Source organism: Myotis daubentonii, chromosome 8 (assembly GCF_963259705.1).
Source record: "Myotis daubentonii chromosome 8, mMyoDau2.1, whole genome shotgun sequence".
NCBI classification, from domain to species: domain Eukaryota; kingdom Metazoa; phylum Chordata; class Mammalia; order Chiroptera; family Vespertilionidae; genus Myotis; species Myotis daubentonii.
In genome coordinates, this window is record NC_081847.1 from 30000326 (window position 1) to 30017410 (window position 17085).

General features: G+C 51.7%; 1 protein-coding gene across 4 annotated transcripts in view; it reads left to right on the forward strand.

Moving 5' to 3' along the window:
- Positions 1-494: 494 nt before the first annotated feature.
- RASSF2 (Ras association domain family member 2) overlaps positions 495-17085 on the forward strand; it is a 39099-nt gene continuing 22508 nt past the window's right edge. The window contains exons 1-2 of one of the 4 annotated variants that reach the window (XM_059705618.1): positions 495-738; positions 11932-12003. The gene's annotated coding sequence lies outside the window, so the exon portion shown is untranslated. Of the gene's footprint in view, positions 739-1816; positions 1978-11931; positions 12004-13122; positions 13357-17085 lie in introns of those variants that run through there. The other 3 variants (XM_059705617.1, XM_059705620.1, XM_059705619.1) reach the window with 3 other exon arrangements.

Genomic DNA, 17085 nt, shown 5'->3' on the forward strand with positions numbered 1-17085 from the left:
CAGCCCGCCAAGTCGAAGGGACCTGGCTTAGCTCCTGCTCGGCTCAACCCCTTTTTGGAATAAACCTGTGTGTTAGGAGAAAAAAAAAATCCTACATCCTCGCCTGGGAAATCCGGGGTGCTCGAGCGGGGCTCCCCAGGACAGCGTGACTGTTCCCTGGGAGTGGCTGTCACAGCGCGGGGCCAAGACCCCATCCCTCTTGGAGAGGGCAGAGCGAATGGGGGAGGGAAACCAGGGCATCCTCCCCGCCCTCGCACACTAACCACCTCCACGCACTCACCCCCCGCCCTGGCCCCCCACTCCCCGCCCCCCCAGAGCCCGGAAGAGGCAATGACAGTCCCAGCTCTGACTCAAAGGCAGGGAAGGAGGGGACGCTCAGCCACCCCATTGTCTGGGAGGGAGGGGAGAGGCTCCGCCCCCCGGGGGGAGGGGAAGGGGGAGGGGGAAAGGCGGGAGAGCAGGAGAGGAAGAAAGGCGAGGGAAGAGGGGTGTGGAGAGAGATGGAGAGCTCAGGAAAGAAGTGGAGGGAAGATGATCAAACCGGATAGGGGAAGATAAAGGCTTAGGGGCGGGCAGAGGGCGAGGAGGGCGGTCGCCAGCCCTGCCCCGCCCCGCCGGATTTGATCCGAACCCGCTGAAGGCTGGCCCGCGCAGGCTGGAGCAGCCCCCCTGCCGCGGCACCCCGCTTCCAACCCACGGTCTCCGCGGCGCGCGCGATGCTGCGGGCTCGGAACGCAGGCAAGGCTCTGGGCGCGGGGCGCGGGGCGCGGGGCGCGGGGCGCGGGGGCCAGGCTCCGGGCGCAGCACGCGGGACGCCGGGTGCGGGGTCCCCGCGGTCCTCTCTCCCCTGCCAGTCTCCGCCTCCCCGAAAGTTTCCCCGCACGGCCGGGTCCAGGTCAGCCCCTCTCTCCTCGCCTGCCCCCCGGTCTCCTCCCTCCTGCCCAACCGCTGGGGGTTCCCGTGGGGTTTCTGGGGGTGTGGACTCCCCAGGGACTGCGTAGGCATGGAACCCCAGCCGACCTGCCTTCCGGCCGGAGAAAGTTGTGGCTCCAAGTTCGTCCTCCCGCCCCGAGCCCGGGGGTCCTTCCTTCTCTCCGCAACCTGGGCGGCGGCTGGAAGGCTCCTCCGCCCCATCCCCGGGGTCCCGGGATCTCCCTGGCGAGGTGGGGCAGGGCGGCAGGTGCAGGGAGGGGAGGCCCCCACAACCCTGGTGAGTGCCCGGACTGCAATACGGTCCTCTCCTTCCCGGCCCAACGGACAGTCCGTTCCTCAGAGGCGGGTTCCAGCCCCTCCCCCCCCCCAGGCTCCCTCTGCCTCCACAAGGGCTCAGGGTGCTCGGGGGCCCCTGGTCCTCGGGACACTTCCCCTCTGCGGTCTCCCGCCCGCCTCCGGAGCTGGTGCTTGAGGTCTAGGGGACCTCAGCTTTTCGTCCTCGGCGCCGGAGAGAGGCAGGTGCCTTGGGCGGACGCGGCCACTTCTGCATTTCGAGCGCCTGCTTTGCATTCAGCTTCTAAACTGGGAGAAACCGGGGACGGCCGAGCGGCGCAGTGGCCGGGCTGGGAGGCCCAGGGTCCCCTCTTGCCCCAGGGCGCTCTGTGGGGCCTGGGTGGTTCGCAGCACCTCTGCACCTCCGTGACAGGAGGAACTGAGCAGGCGGCTGCTCGCGGCTGCCATGCGCTTCAGTCCCAGGTGGCCGGAATCTGGGCCCTAGAACGTGTTCTCCCAGAGGACAGAGGCTGTGTCCAGAGCCGGCCAGGCTTATAGTGAGTCCCTTACATGTAATGAATGAACGCCTGAACCAGTGAGCTGACCAGTAACCATTTGCCCTGGAGCGGGACTCAGTTCCTGCCACAGTTGATCTTGGTACAATGGGAGGAAAGAATTAGAAACAATGATTGTTTTGAGCAGCTGCCTCAGCCAGAGCCAGGAGCCTTCTTTCCAGATTATCTGGATGAGGAATCTGGGGTTGGAATGATGGTACTTATCAGTCCACATTTACTTACCGGGAACTTTTTCTGCAGGGGGTCTGAAAAATTAAAGACACTTCTCATGACGAAGTCATATTTATTGCGTTGTTTGAGGAGAGTTCTTTCTTTTTAGCTTGTGTCCGAATGCAGTGTCCTAGGGACAGAGTGTGGCGTTGGCGTGGGAGGTGCCCATTTGGGAACAGAGACCCTGGAGTGGGGCCATGAGTCTGCGCACCAGCTGTGCTTTCTCCACTAGACAGGCCAGCTGATGCCTAGGAGCTGGGGCAGGGAACCTGGGGGGGGGGGGGGGGGGAGGGCGGGGTAGATTGAACAGGGAGGGCCTCAAATGATAGTTGAGCTCAGAGAGGTGGGGTATTTTGGAAAGAGAATAGTTCTTGCTCTGGGAGAAGGAGGCATAGCAAGCAGCCTGCGGGGCACCTGGGAGTGTGGGCTGATACAGGTTGGGGCTCTCTGCTTCAGAAGATGGGAGAGCAGAGGGGGAGTATTGGGGAGATCGGATAATTGTGTGGTGCAGCCTACACATATCCCATGCTCCTCTGGCTTCGTTTTTTTGCTGGTGAAATCTGTTAGAATGATGAGGGGCACCTTTGGGGAGCCTGGCTGAGAGGAGGTCAGGGGATCTGGGGCCCTCCCCAGTCATGCCCTCCTCCTAGGGGGGGTGGGGTGTACCTTCTCCACCAGGCTGAGTGGGCCAGGGCATATGCAGTACTTGCACCTGCTGCATCTGTAGCTGGCAGCACCCCACCTTCCTGAGGGTGGTCTCCCCCTGCCCTGGGTCTCCATAACTCACCTCTCTGCTTTTCTGCCTGGCTTCTGTTTGGGGGTTCAGGCCTTCTCTCCAGTTTGTGTTATCTTGGGAGTGGTAGATGACCCTACATCTTGTTTTTGATCCCTCAGTCCTCCTCAGCTCTCCGATGCACTGGCCTACTTGGGACTTTTCAGTCATCTGCTGGTTTTGCTTGGATTTCTTGGTCTATTTCCTGGTGCCCTGGAGCCAAGATTTGTGTCTGCTAGCAACGAAAATAATTTTATGGCCCTAACCGGTTTGGCTCAGTGGCTAGAGCGTCGGCCTGCGGATTGAAGGGTCCCAGGTTCGATTCCGGTCAAGGGCATGTACCTTGGTTGCGGGCACATCCCCAGTAGGGGATGCAGGAGGCAACTGATAGGTTTCTCTCTCATCGATGTTTCTAACTCTATCCCTCTCCCTTCCTCTCTGTAAAGAATCAATAAAAATATATTTAAAAAAATAATTTTATGGTTCGGGGTTACCACAACATGAGGAACTGTATTAATGGGTCGCGGCATTAGGAAGGTTGAGAACCACTGGCTTAGGAACGGCTGAGAGAGTGGGCTAGAGAGATGCCCAGGAGCACACATCCTGGTATCTCTGTGGGGTGCCCAGGGCTGGACCCTGGACCTTGCCAGAAAGGGGTCCTGTCACCAGAGGACCTCGGCCTGATCATTGCTTTTAGTCCTGTCTAGGGTACTTTGGCAGGACGTGTGCTCACTGGGAGGTGGGGTGTAGAATCAGGGCCAGATTGCCAGAGAACCCCATGGAGAGAAGGGGATTCGAACTGGGTGTTCTAAGAGCAGCTCCGGGACTTGCCCACGTTTCCTTCTCCTCTCCCTCTGAGTGAAACCCCGGGCAGGTCTCCGCTGTGCAGTTGGGATGGAACAAGACCCCCAGTCTCTGTCTGTATCCGTAGCTGCTGAGAACTGTTACAGCTGGGTTTGTAAAACCAGGGCAGCGGTCCTCTCCCCCCACCGGTCACAATATGGTGCAGTGATTTACCCAAGACACACTGTCCTATTTAAACACCTCCCTGCCTCTCCAGAAGAATTTAAAATAAATCTTAGGATGGGTTATGCTCCCACAGACCCATGTTTGTGGTTTTATTTATCTGGCCTGCTTGTGAGTTCCCATGAAGGACGTTGAGGGGTGGGGATGGGGCAGGAGGCAGAGGGAAAGCAGGGCACAGAAAACAGGGACAGTCTTCAGCCTTGACTGGCTGGGGGACTAGGGGTCATTGTTGGTCATCCCTTGGATGGCAGACTAAGCCCGTAATCACAGGTTGATGCAGCTGCTGGGATGATGACAGCTTGGGGCTCAGGACTCCCGCCTAAGGCAATTGTGGCTGAACTTCAGAGGGCAGCCTCTCACAGGAGAAGGGGGTGGGGAAGGGCATTTGGCCTGTTCCCGAGGGAAGAGCAAAGGAACTTAGAAGGGCTTTTCTATTCTACTAATAGAAATTGGTAAAAAGATACCCTGTGCTTTCCTTGGACATGTCCACCCAAAGTGCTTGGACAAAGTAAGTTTACTTCACCAGCAAGTTTACCCATAAGTGGCACTCATTTGAGTGTTTGTTTGATTAATGGCTCATTTCTTCAAGAGTAATGAAAACAGTGTTGAATTTGGAGTTGAATTGTATTTGACCATTTCCTAGCTGCGTGGCATTGAGCAACGGCAGCACTCTTCCCATGTTCCTTTGGCCTCGAGCAATGACTGATGGGGGAAGGTGCAGAAACGCTCCAGCTCCCTCGCCTCTTGGTTGGGGTAACTTCGTCCCTCGCCTCTTGGTTGGGGTAACTTCGGGGCATGTTGTCTGCTGGCTCACAGGTAACTGGCTCCCTCCATTGGCTGCCTTCCCTTCCCTGTGCACTTTCTCATTGCCTTCCACTGGCCCTTGAACCTTTATCTTGGGGTCAGCATCTGGGGAATACCACCCTAAGAGGGGCTTTAGTCCATAATTAAAAAGTCATTGGGAGTCTCTTGAGTTTCAGTTTCCCCAACTGTAAGACAGAACTGATAACTGTCTCACAGGCATGTGGTGCTGTGAGCTCAGCCCGGGCCCTGGCAGACAGCAAGCATTCAGGCAAACATTTACTGGCGCATTGATTAGTACCGAAGGGGCTGTGGTGGATTAGGGAGTGAAAATTATAATGGACCATGGAGAATTATAATGCTGTCCTTAGGTTAGGTGAGGAACCCAGGTCAACTGCTCATGGTTTTCACATCTAGATTGTGACCTGTGATGTGCTGAGGAAGGTTTGTTTGGCTCTGCAGGAAGGTGAATAAGCCCCGTTTGGTGGCGTTTGCTGGTTTCTGTAATGTAAATTTACCCACGTGGCAGATTTCAAGCTGCTAACATGGCATCGCTCAACACTGAGTTGGGATGAGATGTGCTTCATCAGCACTTGAGAGCCGGTAGGAGTCAACCTCAGCACATGTCTGGTCATGTGTGAGCTGGGATGTGACCTCAGATCTTTTTTTTTTTTTTTTTAAATACGTATTTTCATTGATTTCAGAGAGGAAGAGAGAGGGAGAGATAGCAACATCATTGATGAGGGAATCGTTGATTGGCTGCCTCCTGCACCCCCCACACGAGCTGGAAACCCAGGCATGTGCCCTGACTGGGAATCAAAACGTGACCTTCTGGTTCATAGGTTGATGCTCAACCACTGAGCCACGCTGGCTGGGCTGATCTTAGATCTTGATTTCCAGTTTCGTACACAGGGTGAGGAGGATAAGAATTGTACTAGGTGTCAAAATTTGGAGTATGTTCAGCCCTGGCCGGGTGGCTCAATTGGTTGGAACACCGTCCCATACACCAAAATGGTTTTGGGATCCATTCCCCGGGCAGGGCACACCTAGGTTGTGGATTTGATCCCCAGTCAGAGTGTGCGCGGAAGGCAGTCGATGGATGTTTATCATCCCCCACCCCTTTCCTCTCTCTCTAAAATCAATTTTTAAAACCCAAAACATATCCTCAAGTGAGGATTAAAAAAAATTGGGAGTATGTTCAACGCTGCCCTGAACTGGCTGATTCACTGTGTGTGAAATTTCTGGGTTCATTGAAAGATTACTGGAATGTTTATGCTATGAGTCTTTCAGTTTCCTTATCTCCAGGGCACGGGGTTAGATGATTCCACAAGTCCCTCCTAGCCTTTGGTCTCTTTAGGAAGGGTCCATTGCATTCTTCCTTTGTCCACACAAGAACAAAACCTTTCACAAAGGAAAACCTTTCGCGTGTCCACACGTGTGTTGCCCACTGTGGGGCACCCAGCACTGGGCCATCCTAGGTTTTGCTATAGTCTTTTTCTGCTGGCCCAGGGAATTCGGTAGGCATTAACCCAGTAAAATTCCACCTTCCTTGTGTACCAGTGTCACTTCATCACACAGGCATGGTGTGTCCCCAGAGGAAGCCCAATGGGGACAGAGCGGAGAGATGATTTCTCATGGAAAAGGCAGTCCCTACTTCCCCGAACCACTATGCAATGTCATAGACGCCCAAGCGGAATCCGAGAAACGCCCACGTGGAGAAACGGACTTTTATATGACAGAATTCAACACCCCTGCTTCAGTTTTTTGTTGACAGTCCTCCCAAGGAAGTCTTGGACTCAACAATTCCACCTGTAGGAATTCTTACCCTAAGGATTCAATTGGACAAGTGCAGAAGAATACGTGCACAGCGATGTCCTTTGTAGCATTCTTTATAATAATCACCATCAGAATAAAAATGGAGACTAGATGTCCAATCATAGTAAACTTGTTAATTACGGTATATCTATGTACTTTGGAATACTATGTGGCTACAAAACGTATAGGACTAAAGAAGTATATATATTAACATGGGAAAATATGCAGGCTCAATCCCCAGTAGGGGGTGTGCAGGAGGCAGCTGGTCGATGTTTCTCTCTCATTGATGTTTCTCTCTCTCTCTCCCTCTCCCTTCCTCTCTAAAAATCATAAAAACATACAAAAAAAGATGATACATATACAGTGGGGCCTTGACTTATGAGTTTAATTCGTTCTGAGACTGAGCTCGTTAAGGGCTCGTTAAGGAGCTCATTAACTCAAATTACTCTATCAACTCAATGCAAAAAATCAGCCGAGAGACAGCTGGTATCTCAAAAAACTCGTTAGTCGGGACACTTGTAAGTCAAGGCCTCATTGTATTTCTAAAGAGCTGGTTCCTAAACAGTATGCTATTTTTATAAAATATATCATGTCATCCATTTATGTTTGCCTCTGTGTGGGGAGCAGCTACAGTGTTTTGGACAGGTTCAAGCCTTGGACAGATGAGAGGGCACAGTCCTCTCATTGCCACGTGCAAGTCCCAGCTTGGAGGGCAGGGCCCTCCCAGCACAATTACAGCCAACAGCTGTAGTTGTAAGCTTGAACCTATGGTCCGAACACGTGGCCCCACGTGCCTGAGTGATGTGGGCTTGGTAGAGTTCAGGTGCATGTAATTGAGTAGGATTGAAACTCAGGAGAACGTTGTAAACATCTTGGTCACACCCTTACTTTGCCTCGTGGAATCCGGCTATAAAATAAAGGCATGGCTGTGGGCGTGGTCGCTGTCTCTCAGAGAAGCAGCGTCCCACTGAGACCCGGCTTTCATTCTCTTGTCTGTCTTTTCTAAGCCTTTCAGCCGCCCCCACTCAGGTTCACCCTTGGCTGTGCTGGTGCGGCACACCTCTGAAATGATGTTTGGCAAAATGTTACTGCTGCTGAATGCCTCATCATCCCAGGGTTTTTGTATGTGTGTGTGTGTGTCGGGGGGGTGGTGGTGGTGGTGGGATGGGGGGATAGAGAAGTTGTGCTTGGGGTTCACAGCTCTCCTGCAGTGAGTGAGGTCCAAACAAGGTGAAAACCATCTTCCTTAAAGATTGTGAACGAGAGCGTCAACCTTTCTATTTCTATTTGTGTGTTTCAAACTCTGCTAAATACCCACATGGTGACTGTGGATATGGCTGCTGGGATATGTGCACAGTCAGGGTCCGCTGTCCGCTGCTAGAGTCCGGGAGGCCCCCAGAACTCCGGGGAGATGGGTGGTAGCCTCAGATAATGGGTGCTGTCTTCCTTGAGCTCATACCCATCTCACAGCCACTCATATGGACATTTGGGACAAGGATCGCTCTCTTGTGCGTGTGCTGGGTTGTGCGTGTGACGGGGCAGTCAGACACAAGGTGCAGTGGGGTGGGGGATGCGGGGAGGCAGGGGAGGAGGTGTGTGCGCTTTATTCCTGCCTGAGGTGAGAGGAGGTTGGGAAACTTCTGGACCCAGAACCAGGAAACCAGTTCATGACTCTGTTCAGGGGTCACAGGGGTGGGTCAAATGGCTTTGCTCTGGGACAACTAGTGCTGTGGGGGCTGCTCTACCTTCTTCATTGCGGGAGCTCCCGTGAGGGCCCGTGAGGCTTCCACTGAGTTGAGGAGAGATGTAGGTCTGGGAGGGACACGTACCGCCGGGCTCTCCAGGGCTTTCTTTACCTGGCGCCTGGCTCTGCCTGTTTCCTGTCTGCCCAGGAGGAGGCTGCTCTTTCACTCCCAGGAAGTTGGGGAAATGCAAAGAGTTTACAGATGTAAAGAGAGGCTTCTGAAGGCCATTTTGAGGAGAAGTTCTGCTTTTTTGTGGTGCTGGTTTTCTGTCAGGGTTAGTCAGCTGGGGACAAGGCAGCGGGGGAGAGTGTGAATGTGGTTTTGTGAAAAAACTTCCCCTCAGTCTCCTGGAAATGTTCTGGAAACCCCAGGACGTGCCCTCTGTCCTGGCAATTTGAGGGGCAAGAGGTCTGCTGTGTGAGGGATCTGCTGTATGCAGTTGTAGGGAGTACACGAGGTTAAAGGGGAGCGGATGTAAGATGCCCCCCAGTGGCTGCCCAGGGGAGGGCTCAGAACTGGGGACCCTGCCTCCACTCTCCCCTCGGGACTGCTGCCCAAGTGCAAGGAACCTCCCTTCTAGGCTGGAGGAGGCCAGTGGTCCTGGCTGTTGGGGTCCAGTTCTGGCCCCAGGTAGCAGGGAGGGGAAACCCGAAGGTCTCGGCACTCAAGGTCGGTGTCAGCCTGTAGCACCAAAAAAGGAAGCAGTGCTGGGGTTCCCTGAGGAAGGGGATGTGAGGTCAGGGATGAGTCTTAGAGAAAGAGCTCAGTAAACAGGAAGTGTAGCCCGAGAAACCTGTGCTGGTCGGAAATGGGGAACAGGAGGTGCCCCTCCTCACCTGCCCGGATAGGTCGCAGGTCCCTGCAGAGCTGAGAGGCTAACCCACAGCCAGCCAGTTGGGGCTCTGAGCACATGGGGTGATACAGGCCCCGATCACATGGGTCTCCACTTAAAGCCTGTAATTACTGGACTGGAGAAGAGCTTAATGTGCCCTTCCTGAGTTAGGACACGACACTACCCTGTAAAAGGGCCCTCAGTCTTGAGAGATGCAGGTCAGGGAATGCTTCATCTTATTTGCCTCATTAGGGCCAGTGTCACCTCCACCAACTTCCCATGACTTCCTCTCAGTCACACGGAATTTCACACTCTGTTGGCTTTTAGCCCATGAGGGGTGCATCCTGGCTGGGCCCCTCTGGTGGAAGGTGATGTAGGTGCTGCTTTAGAGAGGCAGATGTGACCATGCTCTTCCCTGGGGATCTGAAGATATCGTTAGAGAGTTAGCTATCTATTTCTTTGGTTTCTCTGAGCCAGAATCTAAGTCGCATGCGCGCGCGCACACACACACACACACACACACACACACACACACACACACACACACACACATATGCATATACACTCCATACACACACTCTCACAGATCCATACTTATACATTCACACACATACAGCGTTTTCTGTCTGGAGTTTTTACTTCCTTTATGCCTTTTTTTGGTCTCACTCCAACACCCCGATTCTCTGATGTGAGGCTATGGGCCTTTGGGCTTCTTTCTAAACGTCTATCCAGATGTTGGGATTTCCGTCTTTCTTCCTGGGGTGGTTGTGGGGATGAAGTGAGTCGGAGCAGGTAAGAGCCCACAGTAGGCTCGCATTTATGGTAGCTACCTAGTATTCACATGTGTTGTCTTATTATGAGCACAATAATAACACTGTGATTGTTCTGCTCCGGGTTTATGGGGAACAGGTGTCCAGGCCTCCTGCAACTAGTCTGCTAGTTCTCTTTTCTACCTGCCTTCAGGTAAGTGCCTCTCTTGTCAGGCAAGGCAAGCCACCTTCTCCCATATACCTTTCCCTTCCTTCTTGTATGATGCTTGACATTCTTTGAGGCGGGGAGGGGCCAAGCCTTTTATTCACAGTCACAGTAAAGCTGAGAAAGTGCAGTTCATGCACCAGCACACTTGACCTTAACTTTCCCCCTGGTGGTGTTTGATGCTTAGACCCTTTCCTGAGCAGAGTGCTTGGGTGGATCACCCTGGCCCCCCGGGGTGGGGAAAAAGGATGGAGGTACATTTCAGGAAGGGAGGCTCAGGGATCAGTGGGGTGGGCAGGTCCCAGAGAGGACACGGGCCTGGCCAATAAATGGGCCTTTTATTGAATAACTCAGGCAGGCAGGAGGCAAAATTGCATCCTGTTTCTTTCCAAGGCAGCCCGAATTTTGCCCACGTCCAGGACAGGCTCGGGTTCGGGAATCGGGAGGTGGAATCTCTTGTAATCTCTAGATCTTGGCAGGGCCCCAGGCCACAGCTCAAGTCTCATTCCTCGTGTGGCAACAGGGCTGGGGTTTCCTGCTTGCCATCTACATTTCTTCCTGCCCCGATAGCAGGGCGCCGAAGTGCAGAGGGGCCAGCACCGTCTCCGTCAAAGCTGCTGGGCTGCGAAGCAGAGCCCTCAGGAGACCGGCTAGGGCCGCCTTTAACTCTGTAGCACGAAGCACTGTGTGGGATAAAGTGCTTGTCCAACCCAGGAGATACAGATTGTCCCCAGAGGGCAAGGCGGAGTTCAGAGGAGCGGTGGGGAAGGCCCCAAAAGGGGAAGTCTCCAGCGAGCATTTCCTCTGCATCTGGGCCCGGGGCTGGCTTCCTGGCTTCCTGGCCTCTGTGGTGTGGTGCCTGGCTTTGCGTGACGGGCCCTTTGGGTTGGCTGTGCGCCTGCATACACTGGCCCTCTGGGGGCTCAGCATTGTCCCCTTACCCCTTCGGAATATTAGTTATGGGGAAGGGGGGGGCGCTAAAGGCCAAACTCATTGCTTTTAGAAAATTCTGTCCTCTCCACTCTCGAAAAGCTGCTTTGAGAGCAGGTGTCGGTGTCCTCGGTCTCTGTTCCTGTCAGATTTCACGCTGGTTCTCAGCGCCGGTTGTACATTGGCAGGACCTGGGCCCCACCCAGAGCGTCTGATGTTACAGCCTGGACGTGGGTATTTTAAATCACCATCCTGCCTCCCCCAGCCCCACCCTCTGACCCTGGGAGAGTCTAAAGAGGACCTCTGAGATGTCCTGTGGTGCCTCAAGGTCAGCTGCTCCTCCGTCCCCGTTAGGTGTCAGCGGAGGCCCTGCCAAGTGTGCAGCCCTCTCGCTGCTCAGGTGGTCCTGTGGGGTGGCCCTTGGTATTTTCTGTGGAAACCACGCCCCTCCCCACGCCTGGCCCTTTTCCTAGCTACACTTTCTTAGACACAGACTGCCTGTGTCCTATAAATTAGCTGTTGTCCCCCACCTTCCATCCTACTCTGGGAGCTCAGGTGGGAGTGGGGAGGGGCCCGGCTCCTGCTATACAACCAGGAAGACAGTTTAGGAGACGAAAAAAAACACAAACCACCAAAGGGGGCGTGGTTCTTCATCTCACCCTGGACTTTCCTGCCAGGGTTTGCCTACCTTTCTGTTCTGCATTTGTGTCCCCGCCCCCCGTTCTCTTCCCCTGGGGACTTTACAGATGATAAGTGAGCTGAGAGCCACTTTGTCTCTGGGCTGGAACTGTATAGCGATTAGCCCGAGTCCCAGGGATGCTCCAATACCCGATTAATTGCCTTGTGTTTTCGGGGCGCCCTGGCAGAGTGGGAGTGAGGGCACTGGAGCTTGGAGGAACCAAGAGCTAGGAACAGAGGAGAGTCTACTCTTTGGAGCAAGTTTTGTTTTATTTTATATTTGTTATCATTTTTTTGAAGCGAGTTTTGGATGGCTTTTCCCACCTGCTTGCGTTTCTTGAGAGTTGATGTTTGCCCTCTTCACAGGAAGCTGAGCTGGTGACTTCCATTTATCTGAGAGGCCTGGAGTGGGAGGCTGGAAGCACCTGTGAGTGGGAGGTAGGTCTGTGAGAAGGAAGAGGAAGGGATCCTTCCTGCAATAACTTCAGGGTTTTGACTGGTCCAGAGCTTGGGCAAGTCTATTCCCCGTTCCCACAGCTCAGCCCGTCACTGCACCTGGCTATCCTGTGTGGGCAGCTCTTTCCTCCCGGCCTGAGGGTGTGTGGGAGAAGGTGACAAAGCCAGGAGCTGCTTCAAGCCCAGACATAGGGCAGGTAGTGGACGATGCGGGTGCCCACCAGGATCCCCTGTACCTACCGCATGTTGTGGGTGTTGACGTGGGGGGGGCCTTAGCTGCTCCCTAGTCCTGAGAACTGCTCTTGCAGGGAAATGCCTGGGAGCTCAGCCTGTCCTCTGAGGGCTGGTCTGGAGTCGGTGACTGACTGGCACTGGATACAAAGGCCTGGCCTACTTGTCTCAAGGCGGGACAACTGTGCAGTTATTCACACCCTGCAGCTCCCATGGGATCAGGCTGTGGCTGGACTCCAGCTGGGCCCACACACTCCCGGTCCTGCTTCCCTCGCTCCCTTAATGGGTTCTCCTGAAAGCATTTCCTCAGTAGTCACGTGCACAGGAACCCTCATTTCGGGCTGTGCTTCTAGGAATCCTCATTTCGGGGTGTGCTTCTAGGTTTTCCTTGGGCTGGCTGCTGAACCCACTCCCTCCCTCGAAAAAATAATGATAATGAGAATATTTGCTGGAGAGGCTCAGTGTGGCTGCTGGGGGTCCAGAGAGAGGAGGCTCCAGGTCCAGGAGGGAAGAGAAACACCAGAGGATGGTTTCTGTGTGGGAAGTGCTGGGAGGAAGGACAGGCTGAGGGGTGAGCTCCTATCCCTACGCCCCTCCTGCTCCCACCCCCCCATCACAGCTCAGGGGCAGTGGGGACAGTTTATGGGAAGAGCTGGGTTTTGGATCAGGGTCCAGAAAACATGTGAGGGTGCTCGGGTCTGAGGAGGAGCGTGGGCACGCTCACGGCGGGTGAAACGCAGGCCCAGAAAGTTCTCTGTGGCTGGGATGTCATCATACTCAATGGCTTAGGAATTGTCCCTTTGTCAAGGCCTTCTCTTGAATCTTAGGGGGGGGTCTTACCTCCGGGTTGTCTTTGAAGCAGGCAGCAAGTATGGATGGGCCTCCACATGGGACATATGAGGTTCCACGGACAGGCTGGATGGCATCGCCCAGGCCTTTAACGGAGCTGAGGAGAACCTGGAATATTCTGCAGGGGCATGTCATCAATGCCAGAGACTGACTGGTTAGTGGCCCCAATGTGTCTCCAACAGGATTAGGTCCTGGGAGGCTCCCAGCCCACCTTGGTTCTTATAAATGATTCTTACAAGGCATTTTGGCGTCCAGGTAGGGGCCATAAATTCTTTTTTAAAAACTTGTCATTGTTGTTAATCCTCACCTTGAGGATATTTTCCCACTGATTTTTAGAGAGAGTGGAAGGAAGGGAAATAGGAGAGGGAGAGGGAGGGAAGGAGAGAGAAAGAGAAAGAGAAACATTGATGTGAGAGAGACTTGACTGGGAATCAAACCCCAGACCCTTCCATGCGCAGGCTGACCCTCTAACCAATGACCCACACCAGCCAGGACGGGCCTTAAATTCTTAGTAATAACAGAGTTGCAACAGCCAGCTGAGCGAATCCCTCTCTCGAAGGCTGCAGATATTGGCAGGCACCTCGGAGGAAGTGTCCTCCACATTCCAGCTCATCAATGGTCTTCCTCTGGCCCTTCCTTACATGAGAAACAATGCTCTGTTAAGGAGTCTCAGACTGAACTCTGAGCTTCCGGCCTTTTGTCAGCTCTGCTGCTGTGTTGGCCTTAAAGTGTATGCAGATTTAGCAGGCTTTACTTTTTCTGTCCCCTCCACCCCCCAGCTGGCTGGAATAACCAGTGATTTGTGGTGAAGGTTGGAAAGTTTGTGGGGGGAGACGCAGATGTTGTCCCTGAGGCAGACCAAGGAGGGGCTCGATTGGGTCCTATAATCAGTTACCTGTAATTTCAGTTCGACAACGTGGTAGGCGATGTAAGTATTTTCCTAACACTTTTAACCCAAGGCATGTAAAAGTTCCAAAAAAAGGTGGGGAGGAGTCCGGCTGGAGATAAAGATTGGGCAACATGAGCCTATAGGTCGGATTTATAGTGATGGCCTTGGTAGGGTCACCCGACAGATTGAGAGTGACCAAAAGTCTTGGAGAATTCCCGCATCTGGGCCTCACGACTACTTGATTTATATCTGTAACCGAGAAAAGAGTTTGTCCACCGGGCGCTGCAGATAGCCAGTTGCGCTGACACCGGGTGCAGTGAAAGGGAGTGGCGGTGATTGTATCGCCCTGCACCGGGGAGACCGGGTAGCTTGTGCTGGAAAAACCCGAGCTCCTCGATGCTTTACAGACAAGGGCTTTCACAGAACAGAAACCATGAGCGAGGGGCTCAGGGTCCTGGGCTGTGTTGATTGGTCAGTTCTTACTCAAGCTTCAGCAACCTGATTGTTTTCAACCCCTGGGGCATCCTGTCTGGGTCTACTTGACTGTGGGAGAGAACGCGTCTTGGGGCTGTGAGTCAGTGACATTATCCTAAGAACAGCAGGAAAAGAACAGAGCTTTTCATTCCATGCTTCACGGTGCATGTTCTCCTGTTATCTTAAGCGGAGTATCCATACCTTCTGAAACTTGCTTTGCAGGCGGGACTGCAGGCCCCAGGACATGACTGTATTGCAATGCAGCTATGACTCTGAAGGGCTAATTGAATAATTTTAACTAAAAGCTAGATTCTAATATGTCTAGTATGTTATGATTTGCTGTTTGCTTCTATCAGTTGGTAGGTAAAAGTAAAGTGATGAGAAAGATTTCATAGTTTATTAACTATTTGTGTTTATTTCTCTTCAAATTGTCTGTTCATGTCCTTGGACCAGTTTTTACTGAGTGTAGAATCTTTTTCTTTCTGATTTATTAAAGCCCTATACATAGTAAGGACTGTGCTGCGCCAGCACGGCCAAGGGTGAGCCCGAGTGGGGCCAGTGAAAGATGGAGAAAAGACAGACAAGAGAAGAAAGCTGGGTCTCGGTGGGACGCTGCTTCTCTGAAGGAGAGACAGCGCCAGCGCCCACAGGCCATGTCTTTATGTTGTAGCCGGGTTCCACGAGGCAAAGTGAGGGTGTGACCAAGATGTTTACAACGTTCTCGTGGGTTTCGATCCTACTCAATTACATGCACCTGAACTCTATCAAGCCCACATCACTCAGACACGTGGGGCCATGTGTTCGGACCATAGGTTCAAGCTCACAACTACAGCTGTTGGCTATAATTGTGCTGGGAGGGCCCTGCCCTCCAAGCTGGGACGTGCACGTGGCACTGAGAGGACTATGCCCTCTCCTTAGTCCAAGGCTTGAGCCTGTCCAAACACTGTAGCCGCTCTCCACAAAGGACATTTGACTTTTGTCATGTTTTGAAAATATCTTCTCCCAATTTGTCCTTTGCATTTTGACTTTGGGTAGAGAAAAAATTTTTTTAAACAGAAATTTAAAATTTTTACAGATTGGTATCAATTATGTTTTTATTATGCCTTCTGGGTTTTGTTTTTTTCCCCCCAAACGCAAACACGTTCTTCCCCTTTGGCAACCATCAGCTTGTTCTCTATATCTATGGCTCTGTTTCTGTTTAGTTTCATTTACTTGCTTAATTTTTTAGATTCCATGTATAAGTGAAATCATATGGTATTTGTCTTTGTCTGATTTATTTCACTTAGCATAATATCCTGTAGGTTCATGAATGTTGCTGCAAATGGCAAGATTTCATTATTTTTTATTAATGAGTAATTTTCCATTGTACGTATCATCTTTTTTTGTATGTTTTTATGATTTTTAGAGAGAGAGGCAGGGAGAGGGAGAGAGAGATAGAAACATCAGTGAGAGAGAAACATCGACCAGCTGCTTGCTGCACACCCCCTACTGGGGACTGAGCCTGCAACCTGAGCATGTGCCCTGACTGGGAATTGAACCAGTGACCTCTTGGTTCATGGGCTGACATTCAACCACTGAGCCACACTAGCCAGGCTATATCATATCTTTTTTAATCCATTCACCTATTGATGGACATCTAGTTTTTTTCCGTATCTGTTTGTTTTTGTGTTGTTATTTTATTTTATTTTTTTCAGATAAATACTCAGAAGTAGAATTGCTGGGTCATCTGGCAGCTCTGTTTTTAATTTTTTGAGGAACTTCTGTAGTGTTTTCCATAGAGGCTGCACCAATTTATAATCCCACCAATGGTGCATGAAGATTCCCTTTTCTCTACATCCTCACCTACACTTGTTGTTTGCTGATTTTTTGATGATGGCCATTTTGACAGGTGTGAGGTCATATCCCACAGTGGTTTTAATTTGCATTTTCCTCATGATGAATGATGTTGAGCATCTTTCCATATGTCTGTTGGCCATCTGTATGTGCTCTCTGGAGACATGTCTATTCAAGCCCTTTAGCCATTTTTAAATTGGATTATTCATATTTTTTTTGCTATTAAGTTATATGAGTTCCTTATATATTTTGGATATTAATCATTTACCAGATACATGATGTGCAAATATTTTCTCCTGTTCTGTAGGTTGCTTTTTCATTTTGCTGATTGTTTCCTTTGCTTTTTAGTTTGATGTAGTCTCAATTATTTCTGCTTTTATTTGCTTGTGCTTTTAGTATCATATCTAAAAATTTTTTTGCCAAGATCAATGTCCAGAAGCTTTTTCTCTGTTTTTATTTTCTAGAATTTTTACAATTTCAGGTTTTACATGTAAGTCTAATCGATTTCAAATTATTTTTTGTAAGTGGTGTAAGATAAGGGTCCAATTTCATTCTTTTGCAGGTGAGTTTCGAGCTTTCCCAATATTTATTGAAGAGACTGTTGTTTCCTCATTAAGTATTCTTGGCTCCCTGGTCAAATATTAGTTGACTGTATATGCATGGGTTTATTTCTGAGCTCTTAATTTTGTTTCATTGGTCTACGTGCCAGTATCATACTGTTTTGGTTACTAGACTGTTGTAGAAGACCAAAGAAACCCAAGTGACGCTTAGAGAAATGGAGTTACACA